This window comes from Carassius carassius, chromosome 17 (genome assembly GCF_963082965.1).
Source record: "Carassius carassius chromosome 17, fCarCar2.1, whole genome shotgun sequence".
Taxonomy (NCBI): Eukaryota; Metazoa; Chordata; class Actinopteri; order Cypriniformes; family Cyprinidae; genus Carassius; species Carassius carassius.
The window spans coordinates 6,353,633-6,371,171 of record NC_081771.1 but is presented as its reverse complement, the minus strand read 5'-3'; the positions used below and the strand labels follow the sequence as shown (position 1 = coordinate 6,371,171).

Genomic DNA, 17,539 nt, shown 5'->3' with positions numbered 1-17,539 from the left:
TCATCCAGCTCCTCTGGGACTGGACGCTATGGTACAGACCTGGCCGAGGCTTCGTCTGTACGCTTTTCCCCCTATCGCTCTGCTCCCGGGAGTTCTGGCGAGAGTACGCCGGGACGGGGCCCGTCTACTACTAGTAGCCCCGTTCTGGCCGGGCCGAGTATGGTTCTCAGATCTAGTCTCGCTCCTCGACAGCTCTCTGTGGGAGATACCGATCAGGACAGACCTACTCTCACAGGCGCAGGGCATGATAATTCACCCTCGCCCGGAGTTGTGGAAGCTGTGGGTGTGGCCCCTGAGGGGGCACAGCTGTTAGCAGCTGGTCTCTCAACCGAGGTTGTTGAGACCCTACTCCAATCCAGAGCTCCCTCTACGAGGAAACTGTACACCCTGAAGTGGAAGCTCTTCACTTCATGGTGCAGAGACCGCCAGCTTGACCCAGCAGACTGCCCAGTTGGTACAGTTCTGGAGTTTTTGCAAGCCAGGCTCTCTGCGGGGTTATCCCACTCCACCTTAAAGGTTTACGTGGCGGCCATCGCTGCTTTCCATGTCCCTTTCAATGGTCAGTCAGTGGGTAGACACCCCCTAGTTACACGTTTCCTCCGCGGTGCGCTGAGGCTGAGACCTCCAGTACGATCCCGTGTTCCCCCCTGGGATTTGGTTGTGGTTCTAGAGGCTCTTTGTAAAGCTCCATTCGAGCCAATACAAGATATCTCAGATAGACATCTGACACTTAAAACTGCCCTGTTACTGGCAATCACCTCACTAAAGAGAGTTGGAGATCTTCAGGCCCTTTCGGTGGCCCCTACTTACTTAGACTTTGCCCCTGGTATGGCCAAAGCATTCTTATACCCTCGAGCGGGTTATGTTCCGAAGGTTCCCTCTGTTACACCACAACCTATCGTACTGCAGGCCTTCTGTCCTCCTCCCTTTCGGGAGCCAGACCAAGAGAAGCTAAACTGTATGTGTCCAGTGCGAGCACTGGAGGCATACGTCCACAGAGCTGCCCTGTGGAGAAAATCAGACCAATTGCTTGTTTGCTACGGTCCTTCTAACAAGGGTTCTCCTGCCACCAAGCAGACCCTTAGTCGTTGGATAGTCGAGGCTATCAACGTCTCCTATGAGTCCTCTGGTCTTCCCCCTCCTTTGGGGGCCAAGGCTCACTCTACTCGGGGTATGGCGGCCTCCAAGGCCTTCTCAGCAGGTGTGTTTCTCTTGGACATCTGCAACGCTGCCGGGTGGTCCACGCCCTCCACATTTGTCCGATTTTACGATCTTGACATGCGAGCCACGCCGGGCTCTTCTGTTCTCTCGTCTTAGCTGTGCTCTTTTGACTACACACTAGGCAGGGATTTGGAAGTCTGGCAGCGTGGGCACATCGTTCCCCAAAAGCGTTTCGACGCAGCTCGAGTTCCTGAAAAGGAACGTCTCAAGGTTGCGTATGTAACCCTAGTTCCTTGAAGGAACGAGACGCTGCGTCGCAGAGCCATACTCCCGGCACCCCTGCCGGCGCTTGCTTCCCTACTCGAAGCTGAAGCCAGCTGCACGGCACGTGCTTTTATAGCTTCCTGGTCGCTACGTCACCCCGCCCGTGACGTCACGCCTTTCCGATGGACTGATTGCACACGATATTCAGAGTCGGTCTCGTCAGGGACGTTCCCCAAAAGCTTCGAAGCGTTTCGACGCAGCGTCTCGTTCCTTCAAGGAACTAGGGTTACATACGTAACCTTGAGACGTTTTCGGGAGTGTGGATGAAGTCAGCCTGGCGAAATCTCTTGTAGAACCTTATTTGAAAAATTTATAGAGTGCCATGTGTTTGTTTGCAACCATTCAGCTGTCAGCAGTTTAATACATGCACTAGGAAGCGCAGCAGTGTTGCTGTGAAAAAGATATGTGTCAAATTAGACTAGAGTGTTAAATGTTAGCCGATGCATCATGCGAACTAACAGACAAATGACTGAGACAGTAGTCCATATGTTCGCATTCGGTACTAACTCAACTTGCTACTCAATGAGAGGAAAAAAGCCAGCAGTATTGGAAACACCAGGTCTCACCAGGTTGTGTTGTCCTTGGGCATTGCAAATGCTAAAAAAGAAACTGTGAGCCCAGCAGTCGACAGAGATAGCACAGTATTGAGACAGTAAAGTATTGACATATTGTCTCTAGGGACACTCAGTACAGGGCAACACAGGCCGATTGTGAACATGAACCTCTGCCGACTCAGTCTTCCTTAATTTGTTACGTGTTGGTTTAACAATGCTATATAGCACAGTATCAATACCCTGTACATGTGTATGTTGTGAAAACTCTGTAGTTTTTTGTATTGTAGTGATCACATGTGTAGCAATCAATACTTTATAGAAAAAAGTAATAGTACTGGTATATTTTTACAAAGATAAACAAGTGTACAAGCCTGTACTCTGTTATCTATTCGTTTTGAAGCTCCTTGAATTTCAAAATTACTATGACCCAGTATATGAAATTTAGAAAGCTGAATGAGTGCATGCTGTAGGTTATATAGGATCTAGGATGAACTGTGGAAAAATACATAGACATTGTATTGATCTAAGTCATCTTCCAGAAGTAAGCACTTAGGTTAGTGACTATGTAGAAGGGGTCAGTACCTATATGTATAATGTATTAATCATTTAGAGATGGGAACAGGTGCATTAATATGATTCATTACAGTACCTAAGGATCAAGACTGCAATGGGAAATGAGTCATAAATAATCTACCAAGAAAATTATACACTTATATTTTCCCAAAATTCCATTAGCACTAATGGAAACACTAGAGAGAAAGGAACATGTGACGGTGGTATTTCATACACGATACGGTATTTCTGAGTCTGCTTGTCAAACTTGAAAGTTTCAATAAGGAAATCAATGTAAGCTTCATTATGTACTCACTGCACACTACATACTCTTACTTCAACACAGATACACAAGCCATTGCCCTGGAAACCGATGGAGTTTGCCATGGCAACAGAGGCTCTGCTGCCAATTGTGTAGGTGAATGGGAATGCTGTGATTAGGGATGGATTAACACTTACTGTATGTAGACCTTTCGAGAGTTAAACAACTTATGGCAAAATGTCTCGTTTTTTAAAAGCTATTTCGCTGCTTTTTCATATGGATGAAAGCGCCCACAGTGTATAGGGAAGAAATGAGAAAGCTTTGATTGTGCCTAATAAAGGCTAACAAACACATATGATCGTAAAGGAGAATTTACAGTTCAGTTATATGATGGCAAAAAAAAACTAACAAAAAAAAAAATACATTGTATGAACTTTCTTTAACTGTAGCACGAACCTGTTCTTTAATGTCAAAGCCAGACACACTGCTCCAGAAAAGTCGCTTCTGTTCATGCCAAGACACTGACATGAGACTTGTATTTCTGACTTGCGGCGTGTTTTTGGTAGCTGTGTGCATGAGCGAAAAGAGCGAGACATAGCCGAGCTTGAAAGCGCCCTTTTGAATCATTTGCACAGATAAGCTATTGGTGGATGACAGTAAGTTTCTCTAGATCTCTGCAGTCACATCTCATTTCAACAACTTACATTGATGGGTCTGAAAAAATAATTACACTTCTTTATTCATTAGATTCCAAGACTGCCTAGCCTCCTAAATGCTACAAATCACCTCCTAATGAGGTTTAATTAAAGAATGATTAATTTTATATGCAGAAATATGGGCTGTTATTAATAAGATGGGGCCCAAGCTTCAAAGAATGTCATCTACTTAAAAAAGAAAACACCACATTTTTACTCTCAATGCTCGGCAATGTATAAATCGGACTGGCAGCAGTTTCATGTGTTATTCTTTAGGAAATCAAGCCACATTATATCTTCCCCAGAAGTGTCCAGTTCAACAACGAAGGACACTTTCCTGACCCACTTTCATAAATAAGGTGAATGAGATGCGACAGAAAGGCGATTAGGACTGATTGCACAATAACAAGCCACATGACTTTTAGCGTTTAGTTACAAATCTCACCAAGCATTAGATGATTCATATAACACTGTTATGATTCATGAGTGTGTGATTCACAAGAAAAAGTTCACATTATAACTTCTGTGTCACAGGTAATTAGGCTATCGTAACCGCAGCAAACCACAGGTTAAGACCCGTGTACCACGAAGGGCTTCGTAAAGCTGCTGCCGAGGGCTGAGCAAAAACTGCAGGACACCTTCTAATAATACAAGTGTTCAAGTTACATGTCAAAATAATTAACTGTGGTTACAATAACAATGCATAATTACAGGCTGTTTTGCAAAACGATTTCATATTATGCACGTTGTTCATAACTCTTACTCTAAGCTTACAACATTTAATGTAAAATGAGATGCTGTTAGTACTGAGCTAATTTACAGATGTGACAAATATATTTAAACTAATTTTTTTTTAATGGCCACATTATCTGGCATTATTGAATTTCAGCTGAAAGAATTTCAGCAAATTCAGGGAAATGGCGTACGGAAGAACAGATTCAGAATGGCTAATGAAGTAGCTAAATTAATGTTTTAAAATACCACCATCAAGGTCTAGAGCTAAATACAGTGAAGCTGACCAAAACTTTCACCCCTTTCTCCAATATACAAAGTACATCGCAAAATACTGTAAAACCTAAACATTTCTGTACAGTCTTGTCATTATATTAAAAATTATGAAAATTACTTTATTAAACCTGATTCTTTCAAAAACGGTGATTCATTCAGTAAGGAACTAGTACTATATATATATATATATATATATATATATATATATATATATATATATATATATATATATGTCACAAGGTGACGATCTTTAGGGGCGGAACCAAAATTCGGGAAGTTTGGTTCCGCCCGGAAGCGTTTCCGCCCGGACCGGAAAAACAGAACACCGGAACTTCCGGTAGCGCCGTAAGAAGGAAAATCAGGGAATTCGATGCACCTGTGCCTAGTTAGGGACAGCGGTTGGTGATTGGAGGATACGCTGGACAAGGCAGTACTTAAGGCCAAGTTATTTCCCAGTCTGGGAAGCTCTTTTTGGTGTGTGTGAAGCACTGGGTTGTGCCCGTCTTGGTACGCGGCTGGTAGCTGTCTAACTCTCTCTCTCCCTCAGGCTGGAATTGTATGATTGTGAAGACATCGCGAACCTTAAAGGTTGAGAAGTGAACAGATTATACGGCGAACTGAGACGACGTGAAAAAGGGGATTGGAAGTGGCATTGATGTGAGTACTAAGAGCCAGTCGAAAGTGCCCTGTATATTGACCTGGCGTTGTGTAGATCTCTCCAGGAGGAGGAGGGCGGCCCTACCCCTAATATAGTGTGGTGGGAGAGCCGAAGGAATACTTATTGAAGTAGTCACAACGACGACATCACTAGCTAGGCCGCATATTCCATCGCCAGATCCGAACCAAGCGAAGTGAAGGAAGACGGGTGTCCTTTCCGTACACTGAGTGTGGTGGGTGAGTCTTCGTGCTGTGAAAACCTATAATTTTGACGTGGTGTTGTATATTGCTGTGGGCTGCTGTGTATTGCCGTGTGTCCTGTCAGATAAACCCCCGCCTTCACGCACTTCGGCGTGGGAGGACAAGGAGATTGCTGGTCCTAGCCTAGTTCAGTACAGTATATGTTGTGAGCGTGCTTCAGATCTCCGGAGATAGCACGGTACGCTGTGTCCAGCCCAGAGGTGAAAGCCATCCAAAGCAGAGTAACTGTGTTTTGTGTCCAAGTTGATACCTGTGGAGAGGAAAGGAAAGAGAGTGAGTAACACAAGGAGAAACAGAGGAAACCTGTACTTACAGTGCGCTGTGTTCAGCCCAGAGGTGAGAGCCATTCAAAGCAAACTAACTGTGCTATTGTGCCCAAGTTGATACCTGTGGAGAGAAAAGGAGAGAGAGAGTGAATAACACGAGGAGGAATAGAGCGAACCCTGTACTTACAGTACGCTGTGTCCAGCCCAGAGGTGAAAGCCATCCAAAGCAGAGTAACTGTGTTTTGTGTCCAAGTTGATACCTGTGGAGAGGAAAGGAAAGAGAGTGAGTAACACAAGGAGAAACAGAGGAAACCTGTACTTACAGTGCGCTGTGTTCAGCCCAGAGGTGAGAGCCATTCAAAGCAAACTAACGGTGCTATTGTGCCCAAGTTGATATCTGTGGAGAGAAAAGGAGAGAGAGGGAATAACACGAGGAGGAATAGAGCGAACCCTGTACTTACAGTACGCTGTGTCCAGCCCAGAGGTGAGAGCCATTTAAAGCAAACTAACTGTGCTATTGTGCCCAAGTTGATACCTGTGGAGAGAAAAGGAGAGAGAGGTGAATAACACGAGGAGGAATAGAGCGAACCCTGTACTTACAGTACGCTGTGTCCAGCCCAGAGGTGAGAGCCATTCAAAGCAAACTAACTGTGCTATTGTGCCCAAGTTGATACCTGTGGAGAGAAAAGGAGAGAGAGAGTGAATAACACGAGGAGGAATAGAGCGAACCCTGTACTTACAGTACGCTGTGTCCAGCCCAGAGGTGAGAGCCATTCAAAGCAAACTAACTGTGCTATTGTGCCCAAGTTGATACCTGTGGAGAGAAAAGGAGAGAGAGAGTGAATAACACGAGGAGGAATAGAGCGAACCCTGTACTTACAGTACGCTGTGTCCAGCCCAGAGGTGAGAGCCATTCAAAGCAAACTAACTGTGCTATTGTGCCCAAGTTGATACCTGTGGAGAGAAAAGGAGAGAGAGTGGGTAACACGAGGAGAGACTGAGGAAACCTGTACTTACGCCGCTGCCTGTGGAGAAAGAGAAAGCGAGTGAGCACCCAAGGAACGAACTGTGTGAACCAGTACTTACTGTGAGCTGTAATCAGCGAAGAGGTGAGAGCAAAACCAAGCTGAATTAACTGTGCCTGTGTGTCCCAGCCGTTGCCTGTGGAGAAAGAGAAAGAGCCCGTTGCCTGTGGAGGAAGAGAAAGAGAGTGAGCACCTCGAGAACGAACTGTGTGAACCAGTACTTACCGTGAGCTGTATTCAGCGAAGAGGAGGAAGAAGGAGGGCGCTACGGATACCTAAGACTCAGGCCGGGGCCCGAGTCCTACGCCCCGGATCCCCGTGGCCCCCTTGCTCCCTGACCTCTTCCCGGCCATAGCCCATCTGGAGGGCCGAGTCAGAGTTTAGTTTTAATTGCCCTTTCCCTATTCCCCAAGCTATTTTTAAATATTTAAATAAAGATTGTTTTATCACTTACTTGTTCTCGTGTTGTTTGGCCATTGGGTCGGGTTTGGGGACCTCCTCGAGGTGGAAGTTGAGAAGGGGTGTGGCTTAGTTAAAGCATAGCCAGCCCCTGGGTGTGACAGATTTGGCGTAGTCGGCAGGATTTCCACCTCGAGTTGAGTAACCAAGGTCGTCCAATGACCGACAACGCGGGGCTTTCAGCCCAACCCCGTGCCATGCCCGTTTTTATGGGGAGCCCCTGGATTCAAAAATATGGGGGGACAGAATCCGAGGTACGATTGTCTGAATGGAAGGCTCAACTAGAGTACTTGGCCGACCTACAGGGCCTTAGTGCAGCCCAGCGGCTTCAATTTGTGTTAAACTCCCTGGATGGAGAAGCGCGGCGAGAGGTGCATGCCGCCCCCGAAGCCGTTAGAGCCAACGCCCAAACCGTGTTCCAGTTCCTCACTGAACAGTATGGTGACCACACCCCCGTAGCTGTCCTTCGCTCCCAGTTCTTCAATTGTAAGCAGGGCCCCCGCCAACCGATTAGAGCTTTCGCCCTGAGGTTGCGAGAGCAATTCGCCCGACTACAGACCCGTCGGGACCACGGGTTGGGAGATGGAGAGACTCTATTGCGGGACCAGTTTCTTCTGGGGTTGAAGGAGGGTCCGGTGAGACAGAGCCTACGTATCCAGTTTCGAAGGGACCCGGGTCTTACGTTCGAAGATCTGAAGAAAGAGGCACTGGCCCTGGAAGGTGATGAGACTGAGGTGAGTGGTTCCCCAGTGTGTGCGGTTGTCAGTGAAGTAGCACCAGCACAACCCGGAGGCCCTGACTGGAAGCAAGCACTGAAGGCTGAACTTTTGAAAGATGTCCGCGATCAGATGTCTGAACTGTCTAAAGCCCTCGTAGGAGAATTGCGCCAAGGACGGGCGCGGGAGGAACCACGGCCGGCGCCCCGAGACCGAGTGTACTCAGAGGGAGGCCGAGAGCCGTTCAGGCGCCCGAACCACTTTAACCGGCCCCGTTTCGAATGGGACGAGCAAGGGCGACCCATCTGTAACCGCTGTGGCAAACCAGGTCACTATAGCCGTCAGTGTGGGCCCCGCAGGGCGTCAGAAGGGGGTTTTTAGGTCGGCCGGCCACTGTGGGTCGTGTGGCCGGGACCCCTCGAGAAGACCCTGGAAGAGGATATGGCTCTAGGAGCCAGATGATTGGGCGTAGCCCCGTGGCGAAGGTGAGAGTGTGCGGCAAGGAGATTCAATGCCTGGTAGATACAGGCTCCCAAGTGACGTTGTTTGCTGAGAGTTTATCCGAAGAAGTGTTTGGGAAACAAGGGGCACCAGGGGCGGAGGCCCCCTGGCTTACTCTGAAGGGCGCAAACGGCCTCGACATCCCATATATTGGCTACCGATTGACGGACCTAGAGGTTCACGGAGTGATGGTCCCCCAGAAAGGTGTGATTATCGTGCAAGACCATTGTCTGGGTGCACATCGAGCCCTGTTGGGCATGAATGTCCTCGCTGATTGCTGGGAAGAGCTATTTCGGGCTAGGCCCGTATCGAAGATACCACCTGCAGAGAGGCCCAAGTGGGAGTGTGTGGGAGCTGACTGTCGAAGGGTGCAAATGAGCCAAGTCCGCAGGGAACAGGAAGAGGTAGGAAGAGTGATGTGTCGTTTTGCTTTGTCTGTCCCCGCAAAAAGTGAGGCTGTTGTGTGGGCGCGAGTACCGCCCCGAAGAGCGGGCCCAGAAGAGTGGGTGCTGGTGGAGCCCCATGTGGATTGTCCACAAGTGGAAGTGGCACGAGGATTATCGACGGTCCGGCGGGGGAGAGTCCCCGTGAGGATACGGAATGTACATCCATACGCGGTGCAACTACATCGGCACCAACGATTAGCCCGTCTGACAACGGTTACATCCCACCAAGTAAGGGAAGAGAGGGATATTAGTTTTCGTCAGGTGTGCCCCACTGTCATCGAGGTGGCCCTGACACAAGTAGACACCCCATGGGGTGGTATGGAGAGGAGTGTGCCGAGCCACCTGGCGGGTGAGTCGTTACAAGGGGAGGATTTAGAGCAAGCACAGACACAGAAGTTACAGGCCCTCCTTCGGAGATGGCAGCATGTGTTCGCCACCCACGACGAAGACTACGGATGCACCCAGGTGGTACAACATCATATACCTACCGGGGATGCAGGGCCCAGCCGGGAGAGGTATCGCCCAATTCCGCCCACTTTGTATACCGAGGTACGTACACTCCTGCAAGGCATGCTGAAGCAAGGAGTTGTTAGGGAAAGCAGCAGCCCGTGGGCGGCCCCCATAGTGCTGGTGCAAAAGAAGACGGGGGCTTGGAGATTCTGCGTGGACTACCGTAAGCTGAACCTCGTGACTAAGAAAGACGCTTTCCCTTTGCCACGGGTCGAAGATTCGCTTGCCAGCCTCACGCAGTCGGCATGGTACTCTACCCTAGATTTGGCCAGTGGCTACTGGCAGGTGCAGGTGGCCGAAGCAGACCGGGAGAAGACTGCCTTTACAACCCCGTTTGGACTATTTGAATGGGACCGGATGCCTTTCGGGCTCTGTAACGCTCCGGCCACCTTCCAGCGGCTGATGCAGCGGTGCTTGGGAGGTCAGTTAATGGAGTCAGTATTAGTTTACCTGGATGATGTGATTGTCTACTCCCCAGATTTTGATTCACACCTGAGGCACCTCGAGGAAGTCTTTCGGGCCATGGAGAAGTACGGATTGAAACTACAGCCCAATAAGTGTCACTTACTACGGAGAGAAGTCAACTTTCTGGGCCACGTGGTCAGTGCGGCTGGAGTGTCCGTAGATCCTGGAAAGGTATCGGCCGTGAAGGACTGGAAGGCCCCGAGGACAGTGAGGCAAGTGCGATCCTTTTTAGGATTTGTGGGATACTATAGGCGTTTCATAAAGGACTTTTCAAAAATTGCTAAACCCCTTAATCAGTTGCTGGTTGGCACAGGTCGTAACCGGGGCCGGGGGTCGCCCAACGTAGACTGGGATGCAAATTGTGAGTCGGCGTTCCAGACATTGAAGCAGGAGCTGCTACAGGCCCCTATCTTGGCATACGCAGATTTCACAAAACCATTCCTTTTGTATACAGATGCCAGCAATCTCGGGCTGGGAGCGGTGTTGGCTCAACGGCAGGACGGAGTTGAGAGGGTCATCGCGTACGCCAGCCGGAGCCTCCACCCAGCCGAGAGGAACGATGCGAACTATAGTTCTTTCAAATTGGAGCTGCTGGCGTTGAAGTGGGCCCTAAGTGAGAAATTTAAAGACTACCTCTGGGGTGCCAAGGTGACGATCATTACAGACAATAACCCATTAGTACACTTACAGACGGCGAAGCTGGGAGCCGTGGAGCAGCGGTGGGTGGCCCAACTGGCCAACTTTGACTATCAACTACAGTACCGACCAGGGCGTGAACACACGAACGCGGACGTCCTCTCAAGGCTGCCCGAAGCGGAAAGCCCCGGAGGGGCCAGCCCGGAGGAGGGCTATATGGTAGGAGCAGTAGAGGCACCAGGCAGCAGACAAGAGGCCGTGCCTGAGAACTGGGGATGGGATCCCCGTCGGTGGAGGGAGAGACAGGCCAGGGATCAAGATGTGCGGCTGGTAAGAGAATGGCTGGAACAGGGCCGACGGCTGACGCCAGCGGAGAGGTTAGCCCAGACGGATACTGGGAGGAGGCTGCTGGGGCAATGGGACAGGCTGGAGCTGAGAGATGGCGTTTTGTGCAGAAGGGTCAGTGACCCGAAGTTGGGCGAAGAAGTACGCCAGATCGTGGTACCCGCAGATGAGGTAACGGCTTTAGTTTCGGCGTACCACAACCAGTTGGGGCATCAGGGACAGGAGAGGACCGTGTCCCTGCTTAGGAGATTCTTCTTTTGGCCCGGGCTAGAGGCATCGGTGCACGCCCTAATTCAAGCTTGCCCGAGATGCATATTGTTTAAGTCCAGACGGGAGGTCCGAGCGCCAATGGTACCCATCCATGCGAAGGCCCCCCTTCATATCATGGCTATGGACTTCTTGACACTGGGCCGACCACGAGATCGCTACCAGAACATCTTGGTAATAACGGATTTGTTCACAAAGTACGCTTGGGCTATCCCCACCCTCGACCAGACTGCAACCACCACCGCTACAGTTTTATGGCGGGCCGTCTTCCAGACGTTCGGATGCCCGGAGTTTCTGCACTCCGATCAAGGAGCCAACTTTGAGTCCAGGGTAATTAGAGAACTATGCCAGTTGTACGGTTGCACGAAAACTCACACCACTTCGTATCATCCTCAGGGGAACGGCGGCTGTGAGAGATTCAATCAGACCCTATTGGGGCTGCTGGGGACCTTGGACCAACAACGGCAGGACGATTGGGTGAGTGCCTTGCCAAACCTCCTACAGGCCTATAACAACAGTATACATAGTACTACGGGTTACGCTCCCACTTACCTGATGTTTGGCAGACACATACGAATGCCTACTGACCTGGTCCTAGGAGTGATAGCCGACCAAGAGGAAGCAAGTGTAACGGAGTGGGTGGGGCGCCATCACCAGCGCTTGCATTTCGCCTACGAGCAGGTGTCAAAAAGGATACAGACGGCAGGAGAGAAAAGTAAGCGGTTGTATGATCGGACTGCTAGAGAAGCCCCTCTACTGCCAGGAGAGAGGGTGTTGGTGAGAGATAATCGGCGGCAGGGGAAGGGGAAACTGAGTGACCGTTGGGAGGCCACCCCTTATGTAGTCTGCCGGCAGCAGAGGCCGGGGCAGCCGGTCTATACCATCCGGCCAGAAGGGAAGTCAGGCCCCGACCGTGTGGTGCACCGGAACATGATTCGCCCATGCCCTAACTACCCTGAAGCCGTGGAAGAAGTCCCCACGGAACCTGTACCAGCGGCCCCCTGGATTGAAGGTTGGGCTGTGGTACCAGGGAGACCCGTGGTGGCACCACCCCCGATCGCCCCGAGAGAACCAGAAGCAGCCCCTGAACAAGCTGAGCCCGATTCACCAGTGAGACGATCCCAGCGAGAGAACCGAGGCCGACCCCCTGCCCGCTATGGGGAGTGGACAGCCCGAGGACGTTCTAGGGACTAGAACGGATTGGCGGGGGAGGATGTCACAAGGTGACGATCTTTAGGGGCGGAACCAAAATTCGGGAAGTTTGGTTCCGCCCGGAAGCGTTTCCGCCCGGACCGGAAAAACAGAACACCGGAACTTCCGGTAGCGCCGTAAGAAGGAAAATCAGGGAATTCGATGCACCTGTGCCTAGTTAGGGACAGCGGTTGGTGATTGGAGGATACGCTGGACAAGGCAGTACTTAAGGCCAAGTTATTTCCCAGTCTGGGAAGCTCTTTTTGGTGTGTGTGAAGCACTGGGTTGTGCCCGTCTTGGTACGCGGCTGGTAGCTGTCTAACTCTCTCTCTCCCTCAGGCTGGAATTGTATGATTGTGAAGACATCGCGAACCTTAAAGGTTGAGAAGTGAACAGATTATACGGCGAACTGAGACGACGTGAAAAAGGGGATTGGAAGTGGCATTGATGTGAGTACTAAGAGCCAGTCGAAAGTGCCCTGTATATTGACCTGGCGTTGTGTAGATCTCTCCAGGAGGAGGAGGGCGGCCCTACCCCTAATATAGTGTGGTGGGAGAGCCGAAGGAATACTTATTGAAGTAGTCACAACGACGACATCACTAGCTAGGCCGCATATTCCATCGCCAGATCCGAACCAAGCGAAGTGAAGGAAGACGGGTGTCCTTTCCGTACACTGAGTGTGGTGGGTGAGTCTTCGTGCTGTGAAAACCTATAATTTTGACGTGGTGTTGTATATTGCTGTGGGCTGCTGTGTATTGCCGTGTGTCCTGTCAGATAAACCCCCGCCTTCACGCACTTCGGCGTGGGAGGACAAGGAGATTGCTGGTCCTAGCCTAGTTCAGTACAGTATATGTTGTGAGCGTGCTTCAGATCTCCGGAGATAGCACGGTACGCTGTGTCCAGCCCAGAGGTGAAAGCCATCCAAAGCAGAGTAACTGTGTTTTGTGTCCAAGTTGATACCTGTGGAGAGGAAAGGAAAGAGAGTGAGTAACACAAGGAGAAACAGAGGAAACCTGTACTTACAGTGCGCTGTGTTCAGCCCAGAGGTGAGAGCCATTCAAAGCAAACTAACTGTGCTATTGTGCCCAAGTTGATACCTGTGGAGAGAAAAGGAGAGAGAGAGTGAATAACACGAGGAGGAATAGAGCGAACCCTGTACTTACAGTACGCTGTGTCCAGCCCAGAGGTGAAAGCCATCCAAAGCAGAGTAACTGTGTTTTGTGTCCAAGTTGATACCTGTGGAGAGGAAAGGAAAGAGAGTGAGTAACACAAGGAGAAACAGAGGAAACCTGTACTTACAGTGCGCTGTGTTCAGCCCAGAGGTGAGAGCCATTCAAAGCAAACTAACGGTGCTATTGTGCCCAAGTTGATATCTGTGGAGAGAAAAGGAGAGAGAGGGAATAACACGAGGAGGAATAGAGCGAACCCTGTACTTACAGTACGCTGTGTCCAGCCCAGAGGTGAGAGCCATTTAAAGCAAACTAACTGTGCTATTGTGCCCAAGTTGATACCTGTGGAGAGAAAAGGAGAGAGAGGTGAATAACACGAGGAGGAATAGAGCGAACCCTGTACTTACAGTACGCTGTGTCCAGCCCAGAGGTGAGAGCCATTCAAAGCAAACTAACTGTGCTATTGTGCCCAAGTTGATACCTGTGGAGAGAAAAGGAGAGAGAGAGTGAATAACACGAGGAGGAATAGAGCGAACCCTGTACTTACAGTACGCTGTGTCCAGCCCAGAGGTGAGAGCCATTCAAAGCAAACTAACTGTGCTATTGTGCCCAAGTTGATACCTGTGGAGAGAAAAGGAGAGAGAGTGGGTAACACGAGGAGAGACTGAGGAAACCTGTACTTACGCCGCTGCCTGTGGAGAAAGAGAAAGCGAGTGAGCACCCAAGGAACGAACTGTGTGAACCAGTACTTACTGTGAGCTGTAATCAGCGAAGAGGTGAGAGCAAAACCAAGCTGAATTAACTGTGCCTGTGTGTCCCAGCCGTTGCCTGTGGAGAAAGAGAAAGAGCCCGTTGCCTGTGGAGGAAGAGAAAGAGAGTGAGCACCTCGAGAACGAACTGTGTGAACCAGTACTTACCGTGAGCTGTATTCAGCGAAGAGGAGGAAGAAGGAGGGCGCTACGGATACCTAAGACTCAGGCCGGGGCCCGAGTCCTACGCCCCGGATCCCCGTGGCCCCCTTGCTCCCTGACCTCTTCCCGGCCATAGCCCATCTGGAGGGCCGAGTCAGAGTTTAGTTTTAATTGCCCTTTCCCTATTCCCCAAGCTATTTTTAAATATTTAAATAAAGATTGTTTTATCACTTACTTGTTCTCGTGTTGTTTGGCCATTGGGTCGGGTTTGGGGACCTCCTCGAGGTGGAAGTTGAGAAGGGGTGTGGCTTAGTTAAAGCATAGCCAGCCCCTGGGTGTGACATATATATATATCTCTGTTTGCAATGGTTGTGCTTCGGCTTCATTTGGAACTATTTTCATTGGACCAGCAAAGTTTCTGGTAATATTGTGACTATGAGTTAACTTCTGCAAAAACAGTTAAAACTCGTTTTTATAGAAGTTTAGCTTGTTGTTTAAAAAGTGTTCTCTAACTAGTACTATCCTATTTCATTTAATAAGGATAATTTTAAGCAGAGCTATTATTATGAATTCCAAAAATGGTATTTCAATACAGGCCTACGTCATGCTTTATTTGTGGTTAAATCTGAATTTGAAACTATATGTAATATTTGCAATGTGTTGTTGTTCTTACCATTTATCACTTCCAGCAGTGTACAAATAGTGTTACATTGTACCTGCTATAGTTATGATTTTGAAACCATCTATTATTAAATTAATCACTTACACATTAACAATGAAGTGTAATAAATTACACAAATTACTCTTTTGCCATTATTTGACTGCAGGATTAATGGACAGGGAGGAGCTTTAGAAATATTAGCAGCAATTTCAGATTCATTTCACCTCATCCAGTCCTATCAATTCATACAGTGAGATAAACTGCACAGGAATTGATCCTAGCCTTGGTTACAAAAGTGGAGTCTTTCCGTAGTTTTCTATTTTTGGGTTAGCCATCCTGACATTAGACACCTTTACAGGCACTAGTCAGATATCCTCATAAATGTTGCATTGATAGAATGGATGGCTTATTATCTGTATCTCTCATAAGAATTAATGTCCCTTGAACATACTGTAATAGTAATAAAATTGCAGTAGCATTAACTAGAACAGGAAAAAGGTTGTCTTTCTCACAATAAATAGGGTCACCTTCAGCCGTTTTTGACGTGCCATATGATGTTTTCATTTTTTAATAAATCAAAGTCATGATAATAATCTCATGAGTCATGACATGATAATATTTTATCTAGATCTGTGAAAATGTCTCGTATCAACTATCAAGTATCACGGAAGGCTTTGCAAACCAGAGGGTAACTGCCACTATCTCAGTGCTGCAAGGGCTTCTGGAAGGACATGGCTGTAAATAACCACATCCAGTAAGTGATTACTTCCCTTTATACCAAATGGAGACAGTAAATAAGACTGGTGTTTTGTGACATCTCAGAGAATCAGGAAATGCCCACTTCCTCAGGCACAGGCTTTCAATATACGTGATGGGCTAAATCATAAATGAGATTCTTTGAAAAGAACATTTGCTAATTACTCCGTCATGACCTGTTCGTGCTTATAGCCTGAACTCACAGCATCACATTTAACTGGGATTAATCTTAGATGATTTGTCATTTCTCACATTCTAATACCAGCAGTCTGTCTGTCTCCTCCAGGTGCAATATACTGTATGCTGTCAGATTCTAAGATTTCGGTTAAAATCCTTATTATTTTTTAAATGGGAAATATATGTCAGATTTCACCGCATGGCCTTACTATAGAATAAGATTATGTCAGACTGCCATCATATCATACCACTATAACATATCATTTAATCTTTCTTTTTTTTAACTTTGTTTATACATTTTATGTTATCTACGCGTATACTCAAATTTGAAGGCCTGTGCTTAAAATGTATAGATTATAGATCCATAACCTAGATTTACAGTGTAGTTTGTCAGTACCGGTTATAAATGGCACTGAATCAAGGTAGGGCCTATTACGTGATAAACTACATGTACAGTTTAATTAAAAACAACATTTACTACCTCAGCATTCATGCCTCAACTGAAGCATCAGAGCTTTGAGCATGAGGCTTCAATACAAGGTGCTTAACTTAAAGCAAATGCCACCTTCTATCTTGTAAACACTATTAATTACTACACTACTAGTATCCACTAAATAGTGAATGCCAAGAAGATGAAGTCTAGCTATGAAATATGACCAATATTTTGCAATGATATGACAGTGGCCTGACAAAATCTTATTGTGTGGTAGGGCCATGCAGCAAAATCTGATTTGAGACAGATGTAGACAGAGCCCGTTCTAGTGAGAATTTGGAGAGATAGGAGGGGCTGAAAACAGAATGGGACACAGAGTCTCATGGAGGATAATTAATGTGACATTTCCCTGACATTTAGCCAGAGGTGCAGTGAAGGAGCCTCAAGATACAGGGAGGGAGAGATGGAAGAGGAAAAAGCCAAAGCGAAGCCTGACTCTTTATTCGGTTCTTATTTGAATACAAGTAGGATATGCATGTGTGCCAAAACAATGGTCCACTTCGGCCACTCAAACACCCTCTAAAGCTAACTTTGTCCTTTAGTGACTTATAGTCCTTTCTTTTAAAGTGATAGAGTCATCTCTCTGTTGCCTGGTAACAGGAAGGACAGTCTTACACTGAACTGTCCCTCCCAATCCCATGTGACTATATATCAGCACAGGTACACAATTATGGAATTAGAGCAAGTAAAATAGACAGCCACAGGAGAAGGAAAACAGAAGTTTGCAGATAGGCATTGCAGCTCTAGCAATACCATTCTACCAAAATTCTGTTCCTATTGATCTGAGACCAAAGATATCAAGCAAAAACCATTTTAGACACACATAAGTGTCATACCTGCACCTGTGATCGATGAACGTTTACATGGAAATACTACGTTTGAAATTATGTGAGAAGCTCGAGAGTGCCACTATGTTGTGATTGATTAGACGCAATTTGGTTAGAGTCCAGAAGCTTGAACTGCACTTTTTACATTGCCCTTTTAAGCTAATTGAGTGTTGATATATGCTTATCTGGAGGTTGTTTTTTTTTTTCTTTGGCTGATGAAGATGTTTGACACACAACGTTGAAT

General features: G+C 47.8%; 1 protein-coding gene across 3 annotated transcripts in view; it reads right to left on the bottom strand.

The window, feature by feature from the left end:
- kcnb1 (potassium voltage-gated channel, Shab-related subfamily, member 1) overlaps window positions 1–17,539 on the bottom strand; it is a 38,267-nt gene that overhangs the window by 16,243 nt on the left and 4,485 nt on the right. The gene's annotated exons all lie outside the window — the stretch shown is intronic.